This window comes from Mus caroli, chromosome 9 (assembly GCF_900094665.2).
Source record: "Mus caroli chromosome 9, CAROLI_EIJ_v1.1, whole genome shotgun sequence".
NCBI lineage: Eukaryota > Metazoa > Chordata > Mammalia > Rodentia > Muridae > Mus > Mus caroli.
In genome coordinates this window covers 45,015,817-45,036,659 of record NC_034578.1, presented here as the reverse complement: position 1 = coordinate 45,036,659, position 20,843 = coordinate 45,015,817, and the positions used below count along the sequence as shown (strand labels likewise).

Below are 20,843 nucleotides of genomic sequence, written 5' to 3'. Positions count from 1 at the left end.
GCACTTGCAGCAGGTACTGCAGAATTTAGAGTCTAATTGTTTCCGAGCAGGAGATCCTTAAATGAAGAGAGCAAGTCTTGTGTGGACATATATTTCCCACTCTTCTCACAGTAGGACTTGATACACAGTATGCCCAATAAATACTTGCTAATTGATTAATTGACAAATAGTGACAGCAATATCTGTTGGTTCCTTCTTCTTGTGATAGGCTGATTAATGGCCCTTCTACAGGTTGCGGTGAGGAGGCATCTTGGGGGAAGGGGCATTCCCACTGAAGAACTTGTTTGACAGTATTGTTGAGAATAAATTCCTCATATCCAATAGAGACCCTGCCAGTGTGATTAAGTGAAGGTTCTAGAGGTGTGAAGAGCCCAGATTACTTGGGGTTTTGCCACTCAGAAATCCCAGGTATTCTCATGGAAGTGAAGCAGCAGAAGCCAGGGCAATACAGAAGACAGAATCAGAGACAGAGGTTTGAAATTTTCAGCCGCTGCTTTGAGGATGGAAGAGAGGTCAGCTAGGATGCCTGCCAATGCAAACTGGAAACGAATTCTCTCTCTGAGCTTGTCTAAGAACCAGACGTGTCTGACTCCTTGATGGAAACTCAGTGAGAGTCATTTCGGAGTTCCTGCCCTTGGAACCTGAAGGGATAATAAACTTATTCAGTTTTAAGGCACTGCATTTGTAGTAATGTGCTGCAGAGACAATAGAAAGCTAATACCTCCTGCAAAAGGAAAATCATGTAGTCATGATTAAAGCCACCAGGACACATTAGTGTATCTGATTTCTTACACTCTTCTAGCACTGTGAACACATACCTAATGTTTTATGGGTTTTATTGCTCTGAAGAGACACCATGACCACAACAACTCATACAAAGGAAAATATTTAATTGGGGCTGGCTTACAACTTTAGAGGGTAGGTCAATTATCATCAGATTGGGAAGCATGGCAAGGTGGAGGCAGATGTGGAGGAGCCAAGAGTTCTACATCTTAATCTGAAGGCAGCAGAAGGGTACTGGATCCCACACAGGGCAGAGCTTGAGCATAGGAGATCTCAAATACCATGCCCACAGTGACATACTTCCTCCAACAAGGTCACACCCAATTAGTGCCATTTCCAATGGGCGGAACATTCAAATACTTGAGTATGTGGAAGTCATACCTATTCAAACCACCACACCTAAGTAAAGCAAAGTCATGCTGAAAAGATGTCCCAGTGGGTAAAGATGCTTGACACCGGCCTGCCAATTGTCATCAATCCCTAGAATCCACATGATGCAAAGGGAGAACGAGTTCTCCCCAGCTGTCCTCCAACTGTCATATACACATGCACACAATATGAAAGTGGAAAGAGTTTTTAAAAGAAGAGAGAAAACAACTGCAGGAAGGAGTGCTCTGATACACTCAGAAGGTGCTGCCCATTACCATAGGAAGGGTGTGGTGGAAATAAACAGATCATATTATAGCGCATGCACCAGGTGGAAAGGAACAGATCATATTATAGCACATGTGCCAGGTGGGAAGGCACAGATCATATTATAGTGCATGTGCCAGGTGGGAAGGCACAGCTCATACTATAGTGCATGCGCCAAGAGGAAATGAACAGATCCTAGTATAGCGCATGCACCAGGTAGAAATGAAAAGCTCATACTATAGCGCATGTGCCAGGCTCCTCCTTTCCCTGCTCTGATTCCATCCTAGCTCCCTATCTATGGCAATGCTTGAGATGAGTCGTCAATTGTGCTCAATTCTTCCTGAATGTACCCTTACAACACTCCCCACATTGCCTTTTAACAATCACTTGGGCGTTTCTTAATCTAGGTGACTGTAAAGATGGGACCATCGCAACACCTGTACCTGGATGCCACCTCTCTGAAAGAACTTATCCTCCACTCACGAGAAGACCCAAAGGAAGTTATTTGAAAAGACCATGGAAAGTCTTTGTAGAAACAAACTTCCCAGCGACATTCAGTGTGCAAGCTACTCTTCAAGGTCTAGACAGAGAAGCATTGGTTCTGAAATTTGGGTTTAAGGTCCGACTCAGCGCCTGCTATCTGACTTTGAATGAGTCACCTAACTAACCTCTGATATTAGAGCCAAATGGCCGCAAAGGTTATGGAAGATCTGTCTAGTCCCATTTAATTGGCCCCAGAGAGGGATATTTAGCCTCTTTCATCATCTGGACTTAGCAAAGCTTGTATTGCAAGCTTGTAATAAAGCTATCCAGTGACAAACCCAAGAGGTAACTCTGTCATCCAGATTTTGCGGGTATCTGGGACACCGGCAAGACCTCCATCAGCAAAGGAGAAGTGGCAGTGACTCCTCCATGGCTTCTCTAGCCAAAGGTAGCACCAGGTACAGGGCCAACAGCAGGCATGTATTTTAAGAATGGGTTAGAGTAGCCGGGCGTGGTGGCACACGCCTTTAATCCCAGCATTTGGAAGGCAGAGGCAGGCAGATTTCTGAGTTCGAGGCCAGCCTGGGCTACAAAGTGAGTTCCAGGACAGCCGGAGCTATACAGAGAAACCCCGTCTCAAAAAAACAAAAACAAAAAACAAAAACCCCAAAACAAACAAAAGAATGGGTTAGAGTGTTTGTGTGTGTGTGTGGGGGGGGGATGAGGTTGGTTATATGCCTAGATTAATCACAGAAACCCTGTTTCGACACCCAGAAAAGCAAACAAAAATCTCCTTTTTGAAACCGGCCGTAGCCTTGAACTACCCACCACGCTGTTGCTTCCCAGCCACCATTAAATGTCATCGCCGTCACCCTTACCTCTCACCGCTACCCAGTCACCGTGAACATCTTCCTCCCGACTCTTGTTATAAAACAATTAACTCGAATTACTCCCTACCACACTACCCTTCACTGACAGCTTCAAGGGATCCTTGTCTGTGACCTCGCCTTGCTATCACCTCCCTCTCCTCACTCCCATCCCCCTCTCCAGCTTGTATAACAGTGCTCATTGTGAACAGCCTTCTGCATTTGTGATTTCCCTTTCTTGGTCTTTGGCTTTCCTTCCCCCTTCCCCAGCCATGGGCCCTGGGTCCTACACTGGGTCTTCTGCTCTCTTCAAGACCACTCATGCTCGCTCCCCCAATTCCCTTTCCAATCACTGCTCCAAACTCTATTTCCAATTTTCCAAATGCATTGTAGACATTGCCCCCATGGACATTCAAATGGCATACTGAAATAAGTCTAAATCCGAACTCATGCTGACTTACATAAAAAATAAAAATGTGGTGGTTAAGAAAACGGCTTTTCACACTTTTATAGGCTCTAGTTCCGGGCTCTGTTCCTGCCTGACTTAGCTGTGTGGTCCTCGGACATGCATTTTTGGGTCTCTATCTCTTCATCTACAGTAGAAGAAAATAAGATTACCCGCTTTGCAGTATTTTTTGAATGGGTTTTAAGAGTAATGTACTAAAGTCACATTGTTACTGCCCAGGGCATAGTCTTGGTTCAATAAATTTTAGTTTCTGTTATACCTAACAAATTTTCCTGAAAAAGACAAATTTTTTCTGTCAATCAGCTTCAGTTTGTCATCCTGCCTCCACCCTACACCCACTTGTTAACTATAGTCATCCCTCAGGTACGGGGGCATTAGGTCTAGAACCCCTAAGGATGTGAGAATTCAAAGATGCCTAAGTCCACTTACATACAATGATAGGGAATTTGCATACGTAATCTCTAGATGGCTTATAATACCCTAGACGATATAAATGTTCCGTAAACAGTTGTTATATTGGATTGCCTAGGGAATAACTACAAGAATGTAAGTCCAGCCCTTGTTCAATACTGATAGACTTTTACTCAAGTCCATGGTTGGCTGGGCCCGTGGAACAGAGGAAGTGGAGCGTCAAGTACATTGCATGCCTTGCTTCTATTTACAGCTTTCTACTTTTTCAACCTTCTTGTTAGGGCCAATTGTGGCCTGCTGCCGGCTGTTGCTACTGTTCTGTCTCCTCTCCCATCTGTCCTGCACACCTGAGAGTTTTATCTTCCAGAAGTGTAAATTCTGTACATTATTTTTCGGCCTCCAACCCCCTAGTGGCTTCCTAGTACATTGTGAGTAACTGGCATGCAAAGCCAAGGCCTTGGATAAGCTTATCCTCGCTGGCACTGTTTTCTTCCATTGCCCAGTAGGTACTGCACACCACACTGAAAAACCATAGTACTATAAGCAGGTGTCTTGTTTTTCTGATGTGTCCCCTCTCCTGTGTCCTTGAAGCCAAACAGCAGCAGCAGCACTTAATGATCTTCAACATTTTTGAGTTACAGCATCTTTGAATATCTAATGAAAATTTGAATTTCTCCAACAAAGATGAAATTGAACGGACACTCACGCCCATGTAAATTTCCCATGCCCATTGATTACCTCACTCCAATGTTCTTTTGTCCACCTTGGGATTACTTCTTTTCATCATTAAATTCCCAAAGGAATATGAATATCTTTTAGGAAACCCATTATATTATTCCCTACAGTTCCGTTACTCTTATTGCAGGCTTTTCTTGATTTCCAGAGACATGTTTTCATTGACGTTACTGTGGACTGAGTTTCTAAATAAGGTCCAAAGAGTATCAATATTGAAAGGACTAGATTGCTGGACAATAAAATGAGACTCTTCGGTGACACTCTAGAGCATCTAAGTCGGAATAGCTGAAGTTGGTGGAGAGGTTCTGAGACCAAGTTCCATCATGTGTTGATCTCACTGAGGATGCTAAGAAGCTGTGGTGTCACTCATGATGGAACCAGTATCTCAGAAACAAAATGTGCAGTAATAGTTTGGTGCCCTACTATCCCTTCTGGTCATTGGCCACAGGAGACCTTTCTCCTGCCATCTTGCACTAATCCAGTTGGGCTGTTTCTCAACCAGCACACTCCGGAGTGGGATGGAGACTGGTGTGTTCAGGGGTCCAGTAACTAGGTCACTGTGCTGCCTCTGCCGCTGACTCCTTGTTTCACACTCTGATCCGGCTATGGTGAGGTTTCTGCTTTATCTTCCTTTGGTACATCTTACCACATTTACAGGGTGTACCCTCCTTCAGCCTAGGCAGGCAGGTTCAGACCGGTTGCCACTGAGGTAGAGCCACCTGCTGTGCTGCTTCTCATCACTCTCCTTCGATGTTACACTGCCTGCCATCTGCCCTGAGGCCTAACTGGTTCTCCAAGATTTTCCGGAGTTTACTACAAACTGTGAATTTGGCTTTCTGCTAAAAGGCTGTTCTGACAACTTCACATCTCTACATCAGGAAACTTGGCGTGACTGGGGATGGGCTTCCCTCTTTATAAGCACAGATTTTATTATTAAACATTTGAACCTTGAACAGACTAGCATGTTGGTTCCATTAATTCTCTACCCGCCTAGATTCCCTCTTCTCTTTCAGCTCCAAGATGCCTCCCAGGCTTGAACCTAGACATGAGAGCCACAGGCCGGCCCCAACAACAGGGGATTCCAGTTTGCCTGAATTATGATAGTAATCTGGGGTAAATGCCTTATCGCCACTTTCTGATTGTGAGGCTCTTCAGGGGAGACGAAACCAATTTCCAGGGTTGCCATAGACATTGCACTGCCTTATTTCACCAGACAGATGAGCTCTCGTCCCTTTCCCTCCCCATTTTAAATAGGTGAGAGAACATTACAGCATCTCTTTCGCTCTCTACCACCTGCCTCTGTTGCAGTTCTCACTTTTTCCATAAATCTCTTCCCAAGAAGTTCTAGTGTGCACTGAACACTTGACTTTTAAAACGCTCAGAGCACTTTCAGCCTATTTCAAACCAAACCAAAACAACAATAACAACAACAAAAACCCAAAACTTTTGACCTAAAATTTTATGGCACAATAGTTTTTATGGTTTGCATTTTTCTGCACAAAGATTCATGTGTGTAGAGGCCGGGCTCCCAGTGTAATGAGATTGAGGTGAGGGGATCTTTAAGAGGCAGGGCTCAGAGTGAGGTAGTCAGGTTTCCTTCCTGTTGCTGTGATAAAACATTCCTGCAGACACAGCTTAGGGGAGAAGAGAATTAATTTGGTGTATACTTTTAGGTCACTGTCCACCATTGAGAGAAGTCGGGGCAGGGACCTGAGCAGAAACCACAGCTTCCCACAGTGGGCTGGGCCCTCCTGCATCAATTGCTAATCAAGAAAATCCCACGCAGACATGCCCATCATGTCTGAGCAACCCCTCAATTGAGACTCTCCTCAGGTGATTCTAGGCTGTGTCAAGTCGACTGTCAAAGCTAAGTAGGGCAGGAGGTAACAGCCAACTGACCCACCTGTTGATGGGATTAATATTAATCTCCAGAGTAGATTTGATCTCACAGCATCACAATGTTTATATTTTCCAGCCACAAAAACTTGACTCGATATGACTTGATGTCAGATATTTAGTTTCAAAACCACAGACTAATACAGTAGTTAAGTTCAGTATCCAGGCAAACAGGCAAACATGTTTTGAAAATTCCATTCTAGCTTTAAATAAGAGCGTGGTTTGAACTTAGCTCTAGGACTTGGTTCAACATCTATAAAACAGAAGTAATATCACATATATACATCTTGTGGTGCATTTACAAGACTTCAATGAGATAATGCATATAAAGCCCTCAGCACAGTGCTCGGGATATAGTAAGCACTCAATAAACGATAGTTTTATAGAGCTGCCTCGTATAAGTCAGATTAGGCTAAGTTATGCTATGGTAAGAGGTAACCTCAGACATTGCTCTTGACAGAAGAACGGGGCTATTTCTCGCTCATGTTAAAAGTCTCAAAGAATCAATTTTATATTGCTCAGCTCCAGGAACCAGGCTGACAAAGGAGCTGTTACTGTAACATTGCCGGTCATAACAGGAAAGGAAAATGAGACTGTGGTAAAGCAAGAACTGGCTCTCAGAGCTTCTGCTGGGAAGTGACACCTATTCCTTCCTTCCCCTTACACTCCATTGGCCAGTCACACAGTGACAACTAACTCCACTGGGACAGAGAAGGAGCAATCAGATTGGGGAGGGTAAGAAGTCGATGTAGGTAGGTGCTTTATTTATGGTTGGTTTCTTGTCTCAGTCATGTGATTAGCATGTCTTGGTGGCTCTCCGAACCCAGCACGTAGTAGACAGTGAATGTAGATTGTGTGGATAGATGGTGAGTGTCCAGCATGTTTCCGTATGATGTTTGAACTGCGCTGAGTGGCTGAAGGAGAGGTCTTCAGTGATATATGGCAAGTGCCTGAGAGTGTCGACTGTTGCGCTGACAGCAGAGGACCACAGATCCCTGCTTCTTAAAACAAATGAAGCCGTGACATCTACCTCACCTGAGCATCTTCCAAGTTTACCTGTGATGGTTCTTCTTGGTTATCCACTGGACTACACCTTGAATTAACTAAAACCCAAGTGACTGGGCACATCTGGGCAGGATTTTTCTTAATTAAATCATTTGAAGTGGGAAGATCTACTTCTAATCTTCTGAGGTGGGAAGATCCAGCTTTACTCTGGACCAAACCCTCTGCTAGCAGCCCACATAAAGGACATGGAAGAAGGAGGCTTTTTTCTCTCTTTGCCTGCTTGCTTTTGCTTTCACCAGCAAGTCCGTTCCTTCACTGGCATTAGAGCCTACTCCTTCGAGATTCGGGTGTATATGGAAGAGCAGCTGAAATATTCAGCCTTGTGGACAGAACAACTTCTGAATTTTTGAATTTCTGTTGGTAGACAGCCATTGTTGGACAGGCTGGACCACATACTGTAAGCCGCTCTAATAAATCCCCTTTTTACACGTATAAAGAGACTCATTCTATCAGTTCTGTTCCTGTAGAGAAACCACTTTTGCCTCAAGATTTCCTATCAAACAGGTTGCCAGCAAGATAGCTCAGGGGCTAAAGGTGCCTGCAGCCAATCCAGACTACCTGAGTTTCCATCCCTGTGACCCACATGACCAAAGAAGAGAACCAGCTCTTGCAAGTTGTGTCCTATGCCTTCCCCACAGCATACGTGCACCTTTCCCAGACAACACATACCTATTCAAGCAAAATAAATTAAATAGAATTTAATTGATGTCAAAAGTGATTTCCTATTAATTTTTTTATTGGTTTTCTGTAGAATTTGTGGTGTCCCTACCAGTTTTATCTATAGGTCCACTACTCTAAGGCCCATGTGTTGTTTTTGTTTTTCCTCCTGTGTCCCTGAAAGCAATTAGGACATCAACATTTGTGTTATCTGGGCAATAAGCACGTAGCCTGTGCATCTTGGCACTCAGTAGTTCTAGCTTGTGGAAAGTTGTTCTTTAAATAAATGCACATCAAAGAGAGATATCTGTAGCCTGAACGTTTAATCTTTAAAGAAAATAAAACTTTATCCCCCAGGAAACTTTGGGTCTGTCTCTACAATTATTCATTATTATTGACTGTCTAGTCCTGGTTTTATCCTTAACTTTGAGTGTATTTCTTTCAAGCCACTCTCAATTTTGAAACTTGCAGTTGAAATTCCTTCCTGGGGCTGTACTCAAAGCCCCACTCCTGTAGTTTCATCAGATGCTCACGTCCCTGTCCCTGGAGTCCTTCTTCTGCCAACAGCAGATTACGCCTCTATTGGGGATATCCTTCACTTCTCTAGAGCTTCCTTCCTCTGTCAGCAGTGATCAGATGTTTCACGTGACCCAGCCACCAAGTCCTCCCTGCTCAGCACTAGAAAGGAATCTCCAGTGGGGCAGCTTACTGCTTTTAAGTTTCCTATTCACAGTTTACCTCTTTCGTTAGGGCAGAATCCCAAATGGGAACGGCTGTGATGAAGTCACTTAGAGCTGCTGGTCTGGGGACTGGTGGGGTAGCTGGGAGACTGATCAAAGAGTTCCATAAAATGGAAGGATGCCCACCCACTTACTCACTCTTCCCCCCTTTCTTCCTCCATTTGTTCTTATCAATGTTTTCGCTGAATTATATGTCAATCAATGTTTGAGATGAGTCCCTTTAGCCACCAGCTCTCTCACAACCTGCTTTAGATTCACACTGTGTACTTCTAAAAGCTCGCTACATGCCCCTTTCCAATGCACACCGGTAGCAGGATAGATGGCCATGTAAATGTACTTATAACTATCATAGTGTCTAACACAAGTCAGGAAAGCTAGAAAAAAAGTTCTCTGCTTCGTTCGCGGCTTCCACATCTCTGGAGTTTATCATGTTTCATAACACATAGAAAGTGCCAATGAGAAGTTAGAGATGAAAGTTTGGGATGGGGGGGGGGGAGGAGTGTTGTAGTGTCAAATAGGCATCAAATCCAGCAAACTTCCAGAGCTCCAATCCCATTTCCATATCCACTGTTTCTACGATCTTAGATGACGTATGTGATTACCTCTGCCTTAGTTTTCTCACCTATAAAATGGCTACATCAGGGTTTCACTGGAGATAACACGAACACTCCTTAGGGTTCTTAAAGCAGGCAAAGATTGGATACAGGGGTCCAGGTACTTATAAAATTGTTGGGAGACACATGGAGCTTCAGCCAACATTAAAACGGTCCAAATGCCGTCCGTGTAACAACCAAGAGGACACTACCAAACAAGTCCGGCAACCAACTAAGAGGACACTTACATCTGCCAGTCAGAAAGCTGGGGAAACAGGAGGCCACTGTCCAAACTTCTGAGTGCAGGATCACATCACCACGGGAATAATCCAGGAACACGGGGAACGAAGAGACTTGGACTTTGTCATTACCACCGCTGACTCCAGAGTCAAACTGTTAGACCATCTGGGTATGCACTAGAACACGAAAAGCTCACTTAAAACTCCTCATCACCCTACTTAGCTCAGTGAGGAGTTCCGGTTCTCACTTCCAAAGGGATGAATCAAAATCACACGAGGACTATAAGCCGCAAGGCATCCTGGGAAGTGTAGTTTTTTACCAGCCACTGCAGGATGGGAAGTAATCCTGGAGGGGGTGCAATCGCCATTGACCACAAGCAGCCACGATTTGCTGCAGAGGAGCTAACCAAGATTAACTATGAAAAGTGCTTTACACAGTGCCTAGCACATAGGGGACATCTCATACATTTTTATCTCTTTTTATCATTTTACCTGGGAAAACCTAGCATGTTAGCTCTGATGACGACTGTCACACGCATTTCCTGAGGGTTATGTGCATAGAGTAACTAATTTAACCTAACAGCCTCATATGACAGGACTCAGTTATTTTTGGTACGGGGTATAAGCAGAGTCCATGCATTCCTCTTGGTGTTCCACATTTCTGGATTTCTTCAGACAACTGGAAATTTTTAGGCCATGATCCACTTTCAGTCTTCTGATTGAATGTTGTACACTCTTGTTGGGGATGGCAGGAGAGCCTGCCGTCTGGGAATACATGCACTGGGGATTTAGGCGGTTGTTTGAAGCTATTCTATAAATACTGGACAAAGCATGCCACTTACAGGTGTTTCATCTGATGCGTCTGAGGCAGGGGGTTGTGGGTGGGTGTGGCACGTGTGCATTTGAGCACCTACATGTTCCCATCTTTTCAAAACACCGGACTTCTTTCTGGTACCAACTCTGAGTCTCTCTTTTCTCTTCTTCAGGCAAATCCTCTTCGTTACCAGCTCCTATGCTGGGCCCTACAGGATGAGGGCAGTAAAGCTCTCAAGGAATTTTCTGTTTGTATGAGAAGACACATGTGACGCTGTTGTGACTGGTGCCCATGGAGTATGCCTTGCGATACAAGAAATATAAGCTGAGAGCTGAAAGAAAAATGACTGATGGGAGTTTCCCAAGTCAAGAGAACTTAGGGAATTAGTGTGTTCCATCAGGGGGTGGGGGTGGGGAGAAGACATGTACTCAAAGATCAGCGGTTTAAAAGGTAGATAGGTGAACCAGAATCGATTTCTGTTTTATGATTATTGGAAATGCACTAACATCCAGTTTGACCTCCAGAAGGCTGGTGTCTGTCCCTGAGTATGATACTTGTATTGCCAAGCTGGGTGCCCATGGTCGGTGGTACTTAGGCATCTGTCCTTTGTGAAAGTATTTCTGAAGGTTTGGTTCAATTCAGTGTGATGACCTACGTTTCCCAACAGCTTTGGTTTAGTCTCTGTGGCTCACAATTCAGAAACTTTATGGAATAGAAAAGAGAGTCCATAAGCCCAACTAGAAATTTTCAGACATATTTTCATAGATGAGAGTAAAGGAATTTAAGCCAATTTTGGCTTCCCTTCCCCCCTCTAGGACAGAATGCTATATAGATTGTTTATATATTTCTACCTTCTGAGGGGGGATGGGCAGAAGACACATCACCCCCGATACTTCTCAGGATGTGATTACACGTGATCTTTATTGTATTCATTGTGCCTTCTGATGCATTCCAGAATTTCTATAATAAACTGTAATGGGAAAAATACTAATAAAAACAATAAAATACATGACTGTTCCACCTCATAGGACCGCTGTGAGAACCAAATTAAATAACGTGTGTGAAAACCCCTGGGAAATGGAAGTCATAAATGTGAACACATCCGTCTATGTTCAGAGCTGGAACTGTTTTCTGAGTCCAGCCTTGGTGGGCAAGACTACACAGGCACGGCCTTGCCTCCAGGCAGGCACGGCTAGGGTGCTTTGTTTACTCCTGTCTGTGGACCTCAGCGTAGGCATCTCCCCACAGCATCTCTGCTTCCAGGGGAGTTGTCCAAGTGCTCTCTGTTGGGAATGTCTTTGATGCTGGAGAACTAATGCTACCTACGCGCTTGGAACCAACATGTTTGAACTAACTCAAAAGAGACATGGGATGCCCTAGAGAAGCCTCCGGGAGCCAGTTGCAGCCAGGAGACTCTTCTCTGACACCTTTCATTCCAACCTTTGCACTCTTGTTGGCACAGCTGGACAATTCTTTGTATCAAGAAGCCAGAATCTTGAGCTAATATCAGTTACCACATAAATACTTGGAGCAACTGAAAATGAAGGATCTTTGAGAGGTTTCCTCCAACAAGATCCTGGGAACAGTAGTTACCTATCCTGGGTCCCATGTAGGACTTGGGAGACCACTGGTTTCTAGCTCCTAGTATTAGACTCTTAAATCTTTCCACCAGCCTTTCGAAGTGTGCACATCCTTGAAAATTCAGGCAGATTTATCCATGATGGTTACAGTTAATATTGAGGGTAAAAGAGCAAGCAATTAGTACTAAGGGCTATTCATAGACTTTCAATTGATGAGTAGGAAGCTCAACTCAAGTTCAAACCCATCCTGTTTCTCTAATAGTTCCTTAGACCTTGAGAAATAATTAACTGCCCCATCACTTGCATCTCCATGCTACTTTATGCATATCTCATTTATAGAATTTGTCACAGTCTGCTATAGTTAGAGTTCAAATATATTTCCTTATCTTGTCTAGGGATGCTGTGAGTTCCTAGGGGCAAGGAATAAGGATTATCTACTTATCGTTCCTTTCCTGTAACAATAGCCTGAGTCGTTGTCTGAGATATAAACAATTCCTTCAACAGGTCAGTCAGTCAACAAACTCCATGTCCTAGCTACCCTGGGCCAGGAACCACAGACACAATGATAGCTAAAACAGAACAACCATCTCCATGGACCTGATGTTCCTGGGGTGGGGGTGAGGTGGAGAGAGGAGCACGGACACACTGTTCTGGATGCCTGATGAGGATCATCATCATATTTGAACAGAGACCTGAGTGAAGAAGAGGTCCCATTTGAGATTCCTGGGAAGGGTTGTTGCCAGCAGATGTGGGAACAAGAATGAACGACAAGGAACACTTGGAAGTGGAATGGAGGTAAGAGGAGGTGAGACAGAAGGAACGGGTGAGGAAGGGCCCATCTGACTACAGTGAAAAAGCCAGATTCTATTCTAAGCCAAGCTGCTGGGTGTCAGCACAGATGTGATATGCCCTGATATGTGTTTTGATTCGACCACAAGATAATCAGCTGGGGGTGAGGGGGGGGCAGGGGCTACGGGCAGAAGAAGTTAAGTGTGATCAGGAGGTGATTCCTAGACCAAGTAGAGATGATGACTTTGACAGGGACAGCCAGGCCCGGGATTAATTAACTACCTATTTTCAGATGATCAAACGGCGAAAGAGTCGAGGGTGGTAACCAACAAGGATCAGTTAATGGCATCACCATGGAACTCTGGACTGACTGAAAAGCCCCTAGCTGTCTGGCTGCTGCTTAGTGAAAAGTAAGGAGGGGAAGAGGGGCACTAGAGTGCACCATGACTACTTAGACCAGGGCCCAGATTGCCCTTGCTTCCTATGCTCCCCAAAGCCCCAAACCAGGTGGTACAGGGCCTGGGATTCTGGCAACAAAAAGCGCTGAGACCTTCATAGCAGAGCTAACAGCTGCTGTATCCCCACTGGCCCTATCTGCCCATGCAAGACAAGGGGGAAGGAAATCAGAGAAGAGGGAGCTCCTGTTCCCCCGCCCCCCCGCCCCCCCCCCAGCCAGGTCTAACATGCTGATGGGGACAGGAACCAAGAGGTATATCCTTGGGGACACAGCACACCTTCTGTCGTCTCTTGGGTTCTCTAGAAGCAGCTGGCTGTGCAGTTTTCTTGCAGAAGTAGGGCTGGTGTTGGCCACCAAACTTCAGGGCTGAACACCCCTCTGCATTAAGGCCCTCCAGCTGCTAAGTGTCACTTTTATGTACTCCTCGTTACTGACAGCTGCAGGGGACGACGAGGAAAATGCTCACATAAGGATCTGATATGATTTATTCCTCTTCTATCTCAGTGCTCATTAAAAAGCATGTTTTATAAAAAGGGATTCTGGGAGGTGATCCACAACCAACCCAGCTGAGGGTGCAGACCTCCAAAGACACTTCTTGGGGGATATTTAGGACCCTCAGAGTGGCTAGCTAGCCCTGCCTGACACCAGAACCTGCAGAAACACCTCCAATAATACCCAGTACCTCTCACACTTCCTTCATCAAAAATTCTTCTCTGTCAGCCCACTGGGGCCTCAATGTTCCAACCTGCCCCCCAAACACTGACTTACATTGGGGTCCTCTGCATCTGAAGCACCTTTCTATTCAGCTTTCTGATTCTGTTTAAGGTAGACACTCAAGCCTGTCCCTACAAGTTTGCTCTTGCCAGTTGGGCCCAGATCTCTGTAGTAGACAGAATAGCAGTCCCTCCAGCAGGTTTAGGTCCCGTGAATATGGTAGCTTTCCTGACAGAATGGAACTATGGTTGACATAAAGTGTCCAGAATGGGACAGACATTATCTTGGGCCATCTGAATAGTTTGATGAAATCACAGTATCCTTATAAGATAGCCATGTTTCCCACCAGGATGATAATGGACTAAACCTCTGAAACTATAAGCCAGCCCCAGCTCCCCAATAAAGTGTTTTCCTTTATAAGAGTTGCCTTGGTCATGGTGTCTCTTCACAGTAATAAAACCCTAACTAAGACACTTAGGGAAGCAAAGATATTAGATTTTTATAACATGTATTTTACATCAAGTTAGAAACAAATTTTAAACACATTGACCAGGGAGACCACAGACGCAATATCTGTGATCATCACTAATTTGCACCCCTATGAAGACAAAACCTGATTCTCTCTTGGAAGCCTGAGAGCTTAGAGGGGGCACCCATAAAAATATCACCTCAGTTTGAAAAACCTTAACTCTATTGTTCTACACATTTTCTTTGTATCTAGTATAGTCGCAGTCTTCCTTCTTCTGGTGTCTCTATACTGGTTCCTAAAGAGCTAGAGAGTGTTACACACAGCCATGTTAACGACTTTTGGCTCCTTCAGAGACCTTCTTGGTAGATCTCTAAAACTTGGAAGCCTCTGAAGAGTATTAACTGTATCTATCATGTGTGCATGCACACATGTGTTTGTGAATTCTTCCTAGCACTGTAATTATGAATTTCCTGGGTGTTTCTCTTTGCCAAACTACTGATCACAGCCCAGCTGGTGGGGAAACAACAGCCTTTTAGGGCCTGGACCCTGCAAAGGGGCCAACAGAAGAGGACCTGGGGCACATTATCACACAGGGCTCCATTCTTTGCCACAGGGACACAGATTCACTACAACCTGAGGGCAGTGAAGAACAGCAGGCTTCCAGATACCACCCAGCATGAGGGTCCCTTGTTGTTGAACCCCTCAGGTCACATGGCTAAGCCCAGCTTCCCTGATCAGGGTTGTTACCTGTGGACACTTCTCTCTTCTTGCATTCTGTGAGGACTTCTGATTGTCAGATATGTCCACAAAACTCTGCACTCAAAATAAAGGAAAGGGTCAGATTGCTTCCCATGTTGTGCCCAGCTCTGGGGAAATCATGAAATGGTACTTGACACCTGTAACAGAATCCCTGAACACTTCCTGGCAGTCAAAGGGCTTTTTCTCTGCCCAGAGCAGGCCTCAGGGGAGTGTTGCTTAACCTCAGAGTTGTCATAGTCTAGTGGCAGCCAGGCCACCCTTTGCACCCACCTGTACTACAATCTTATAAATGATTTCCTAGCACTTCTGAATTACATGGCACAGGAGAACAGAGGTGAGGAGATTGATTCTGTCTTGGAAAGATGGCCCGAGAGAAAAGCATCCGGATGAGGTGACACCAATACTCCATGTCATCGATGCATGGCCCACACGGCAGCATGGCATTCCATTATCACATCTTCGTGGCACATGCACTCACACATTCTGCAGGTTGTACCTTCCTAGACATGACCATGAAGAGACAGAGTGGATTAGGAGAAAAAACCTTGGACTTAGGGCCAAAGAATTTTGGATCATTTCTTGGCACAAACAAGTTCTTCGTGACCCTTGAGCTCTGGGTGTGACTTTTTCCAGAAGGACATCTCCTTTAAAGACACTGTGTGTCAAATGGCTTGGTCTAGGAGACCATACTTCACAAAACATCTACCACTCCACGCACATTCGATGAAGTAAAACCATAAAAGAGAATCTTCACCATAGCAAAAGGATCGTGTAAAAAAATCAAGATATATCAATGGAACAGTGACATGGTTGATCGCTACTTTCCAATTACTGCATTCGACATATTCGTCATGCTCAGAAAAGCCTACTTTTGGGGGATGGAGATGTGTGCAGATCCACATGTTAAATGTCCATCTGGGTTCTTGGCCAGGAAGGACAAAGATAGTCTTCTCACACCAAGCTGTCAGGTATCTTAAGTGACATTAACATTGATCCATTGTGCTAGCTCCCTTAAAAGCATATAGGGTGTCAGCATCTCACTGAATGCAAGTGCCAGTGGCAGACACTGTTTTCAAGGGACTGTGAGCTTCCTGAGCATTCTGTTAAGAGCAGAGACCAGTTCCTCACCTAAGACTCTTGACTTTTCTTATTTTATTCCCCCAAATTGTTCCACGTGTGGGGAGAGACTACCCCACATCTGTGCTATTATGTAGACATCAAAGAAGGCTACAGAGAGGGAAAGAGACTCAAACACACTTAGCTAAGTGAGAGAGTTGTTAACAGGGAGGTCGGGGAGGGTTCAGGGAAGCTGAGCAGGCCTTGCGTTGCCATGGAGTTTGTTGAATTAAACAAAGAACACGGAGATGCTGGTATGATGAGGTGACCCTGGCTGCCCAATTTCCGTATGCCAGGTGCATATATAGATATTCAGCCGGGTATTCAGCTGGCCAGCCATCCTTCTCCTCTTTCTTATGGGAATTTAGGCTCTGGAACGGGGGATGGAAAGGGCATGGTATCCTGTGTTCAAGGGACAAAACAGAGGAGATCAAGTTAGATATTCTAACTCTAGACCCCTAAGCAATGCGGAGGTGGGAACAGGAAAATTAAGAACAACCAGAAGATATAAGTCAAGACCTCAGGCAGGAGGAAAGAGTCAGGAGCTGCTGGTACCAACAGAAGCAAGATGTGAGAAGCACAGCAATGGATACCAAGAGAGACCTGCATGTCACATGCTTCTGTTGATCACCAGCTACAAAATCTGCCGATGAGTGGAACAGCTGAAAGACAAAAGTCTGGCCCTTTTGTTCCCTGGAAGCATTTACCTATTTTTTTTCAGGCATACTTTTCTCTCCATAAACTCCTATCTCCCGCTGGAAGATTCCCCTTACTGCTGACCCAGTAAGCTCTCACAATTAGCACCCAGGTCTCAAGCCTGCTTACAAGTGGACTTAATGTTTGCTATGAAACTCACCCTTGAGAGAAATCACTTCCCATACTGGGTGCAAGCTCATCGTTTCTCACCTCCATCCAACATGCAGTTCTACAGACAGACTTCCTGTGTAAGTTGCTAAGAAGCGTTTAGCACCTGCACACGGAGCACGTGTTCACGGACCGGGAGGCAGACCCAAAGTGCCTGCGGGAAAGTCTCGGCTTGATGAAGGCCCATAATGATGCTTGCATCAAGGCTTGTGCAGTGTCTTATTATTGCTGATAGTAAAGCATGATAAGCAATATCCCAGTTGATTTATCATTGGCTTCACCTCATACTTCTGCAGTATTTGCAATTTTCCTCTCCCGGTCCCCAGAAGACAATAGCAAATATTTTACTTTATTAAGCACTTTAAGGACAAGATTCAGAGGTCTAGAATCCAGCATTCAGTCACTTGGGCTTTTTATAGTCTTTAATGTTCTCTGAGCCCCTTTTGTAATGCTGTTAGGTAGGTGATTTTTCTGGTTTATGTTTTCCTTCCATCTCAACGTTCAATATACTCTCCTGAGGCTTCTTGAGCATTGGTGATCTATCAGCTACTCTTCCAAGTGCTGAAGGTCTAGGGTTAACTAGAACCATCAAGGGTCCTTACCCTCCTGTGATTTATTGTCTGTCCAGAGACAACCATAAACAAGATAAATAATTATATAGTAAAAGACAGGCTAAGTTAGATATACAAAATGGAGTAATGGTAAGATATTTCTTTAAAAAATATTCGGAAGGAATAAAGTTTTAAAGATATATAGGAGTTGGGGCTAAAACTCGAGACCCTGGACTGAAAGCATGACATACTGACAGAAGTGACACTTGATGGTATGTGAGGGAGCTGGCCATATGGATTCTTTTGGGAAGAGTATTCCACATAGAAAGAAAAGCATGTGCAAAGGCTCGGGAACAGAAGTACCCTAGAAGTATTTACGTGAACACTGTGACTGGAACAAATCAATAGACAGCAACAGACAAAGTCATAGTGGAAATGGGAAGCCAGGTCAGTCCTGGCCTGGGGCGCAATGAGGGACTTGGGCTTTACCCTAAGGGACCTAGATCTTGAGTCTAGGCTAGGCTGAAGACACAACATAGTGGCAAAGAGCAGAGTTAGAATAATCAGGAGTCTTGTCTTAGTTTGGGTTTTACTGCTGTGAACAGACATCATGACCAAGGCAACTCTTACAAGGACAATATTTAACTGGGGCTGGCTTACAGGTTCAGAGGTTCAGTCCATAATTATGGAGGCAGGAGCATGTTGAAAAGCATATTTTGAGGATGTTTCTGTAGGTCAGCAGAGTTGTGGGCAGCTCTGAGACTTTGAGGCAGAGCAACCAAGGGAAGGCAGTTGCCACGAACTGAGATATTTGGTAGGAATCTCAGCAACTTGTCCTTGAACCTGCACACCTCCTGATGCCTGTCACAGATGTGGGGTGTTAAGTAGGCATCTATGAATATGCAGATGTGGAACAGAGCAGAGAGACTGCTTGGGGGATGGTATTTAAAGCTACAGGAGTAGCTCCCCCTAAGGCAATGAGTGGATAGGTAGAAAAAGAAAGACCTCCAAGGCTGAGCCCTGATATGCTCCAATATTTAGAGGTTGGGTGTAGGAAGGGGAGTCAGCAAAAGCAACTATAGACAAAGAAGTTAGAAAGCCTAGTAGAAAAACTAGTGGATATGGTCATCCAAGGCCCAGGTAGAGAGAGGGTAGGGATCCAGTGTATAGATATTGCTATCAAGACATCAGATAGCATGAGTCATGAGAAAGACTGGCAAGGCTGGAGTAGTCCTGATAAGAGTCTTGAAGGAGTGAAGGGAGAAAAGGTCCAGACTGGAGTGGGATATGCAGGGAACGGATGAGAGGGATTAGAGAACATAAGAGCAGACACTTCTTCATTACTTTCTTGTTGCTGTGATTAAAAAAAAAACAACCTGACAAAACCAACTTTAGGGAGAAAGGGTTCTTTTTATTCCAGAGCGATACACTCCATCCTGGCAGAGGAGAGATAGTGGCAGGATTAGGAATCGTCCATACTAAAGAAGAGAGAACAGAAAGTCGGGCTGGGCTATAAGGTCTCAAAACCCATCCCCACTTCCTCTGGAGAGGCCCTATCCCTTTGAGGCTCCACAGTGTTTCCAAGCTAAGGATCAAATGTTCAAGCATACAAGCTTAGGAGGGAACATTTCACATCCAAACTACCAGACCACAACAGCTTTTGCAGTTTTAAAGGGAAAGAGCAGTGGAGGTGACTGTTAGCAGAACAGGTCAAGGGAAGTCACTTTAATAAGAGAGATGTCAGAGTGTGCATAGGTGCTGACACAAATGAGCCAACATAGAAGGGAGCCATGATGTTTCTAGAGACTGGGATAGAGGTACGGGCTGCTAGAGAAATGTGCATCCAGGATGCAGTCCCAGAGTGTAGAGCTATTGGCCTGCCTAGGGTCATGGTAGCTCCTATTTCTCAAGGTCAATGGGTCTTTACCCACTGAAAAGCTACGCCAACCATACCAGAAGCCCAGAGCAGGTGGAGAAAGTGACTGGAAAACCATGACGGATTTCAGCCTTCTTTTTTTCATACCTATCGCTTTCTGATGCCTTGATGAGTCACGGACACTATTTCCTTATGTTAGGTACTATCTTGGTGGTTTGGTTCCAGCTAGCCATAAATCTAAGGTCATGCTGTGGTCATAAACAGTGCATATGATACATACTGTACATGTTAGACACAATACCTAAAGAAGTTACTATTCCCTGAAAAAGGTTGAATGAAGAATGCAAAGAACAAGAACAAGTGAATGCCAGCCTTGTGGTTCTAAGTGGATACCAACCTACAAAGATAAACTACGTGTCATATACTTTCAGTGGGCTTGGAAAAATAATGGAGAAGGGTCTAAAGGTCACAAGCTGGGGAACTGGACACATGCATAATTTTGATTCCTAAGTTTACATCTCAATAAGATGTGCTCCTTGATCTATATGAGATTCATCTATTCAACAGTTGCTTCTAAGTTACTAAATTATGAAAATGATGGCTTAGAAATGTCTTTGTGGGCAAGAATGCTTGCTGCTCATATGGAAGTCCTGGCCTTTGCTCCCAGCACCCACATTAGGTGGCTTGAAACCACCTGCAGCTCCAGTTCCAGGGGATCTGACATCCTCTTATGGACTCTGAAAATACTTGTTCATACCTGGTGCACATACAGACAAGCAGGCACACACACATATATGTAAATAAAGGTAAAAACAAAAGCCACAGCAAATGTGCTTAATGACTTTGTAAAATGCACTGAATTTTATATCAAACCCTCAGGAGGCTCCAGCATGTTCTCTCCAGTTGTGTAAAATACTGCTCCTTTCTTTTAACCTGGCATCCCTTCTATGAGGGATAGGACCTTTCCTCCTCACTCCAATGACGGGATTAATTCTCACCTTCTGAGTTGTTTCTCTTTGTTTCAGGTCTGGATTTTTTCACTCTAAGATAGTGTTTTATCACTGCTATCTTAGATGAGATGGAGGGGAAATGGGGAAAGAACTAATTTGATTTGAGTCAAGCTTTATAATTCTTCCTTCTCTCAATGCATCACTTAGAGATGCCCCATGTAGGAGGAGTTAGATGAAGGGTACTGGTTTGTTGGGGAGGGTCTGTGACTAGCCTTATCCCCACCAAGCCATCAGAGGAGATAACCCCATGGGGCTTCTTCACCCTAAGCATATCATG

The 20,843-nt window shown here is 44.6% G+C and overlaps 1 long non-coding RNA gene across 2 annotated transcripts in view; it reads right to left on the bottom strand.

Annotated features, from left to right (window-relative positions):
- Positions 1–9,801, bottom strand: part of LOC115031963 — a 101,610-nt gene extending 91,809 nt beyond the window's left edge. For both annotated transcript variants that reach the window (XR_003837619.1, XR_003837618.1), the window contains exon 1: positions 9,577–9,801. This is a non-coding gene — a long non-coding RNA (uncharacterized LOC115031963). The remainder of the gene's footprint in view (positions 1–9,576) is intronic.
- Between the last annotated feature and the right edge of the window lie 11,042 nt (positions 9,802–20,843).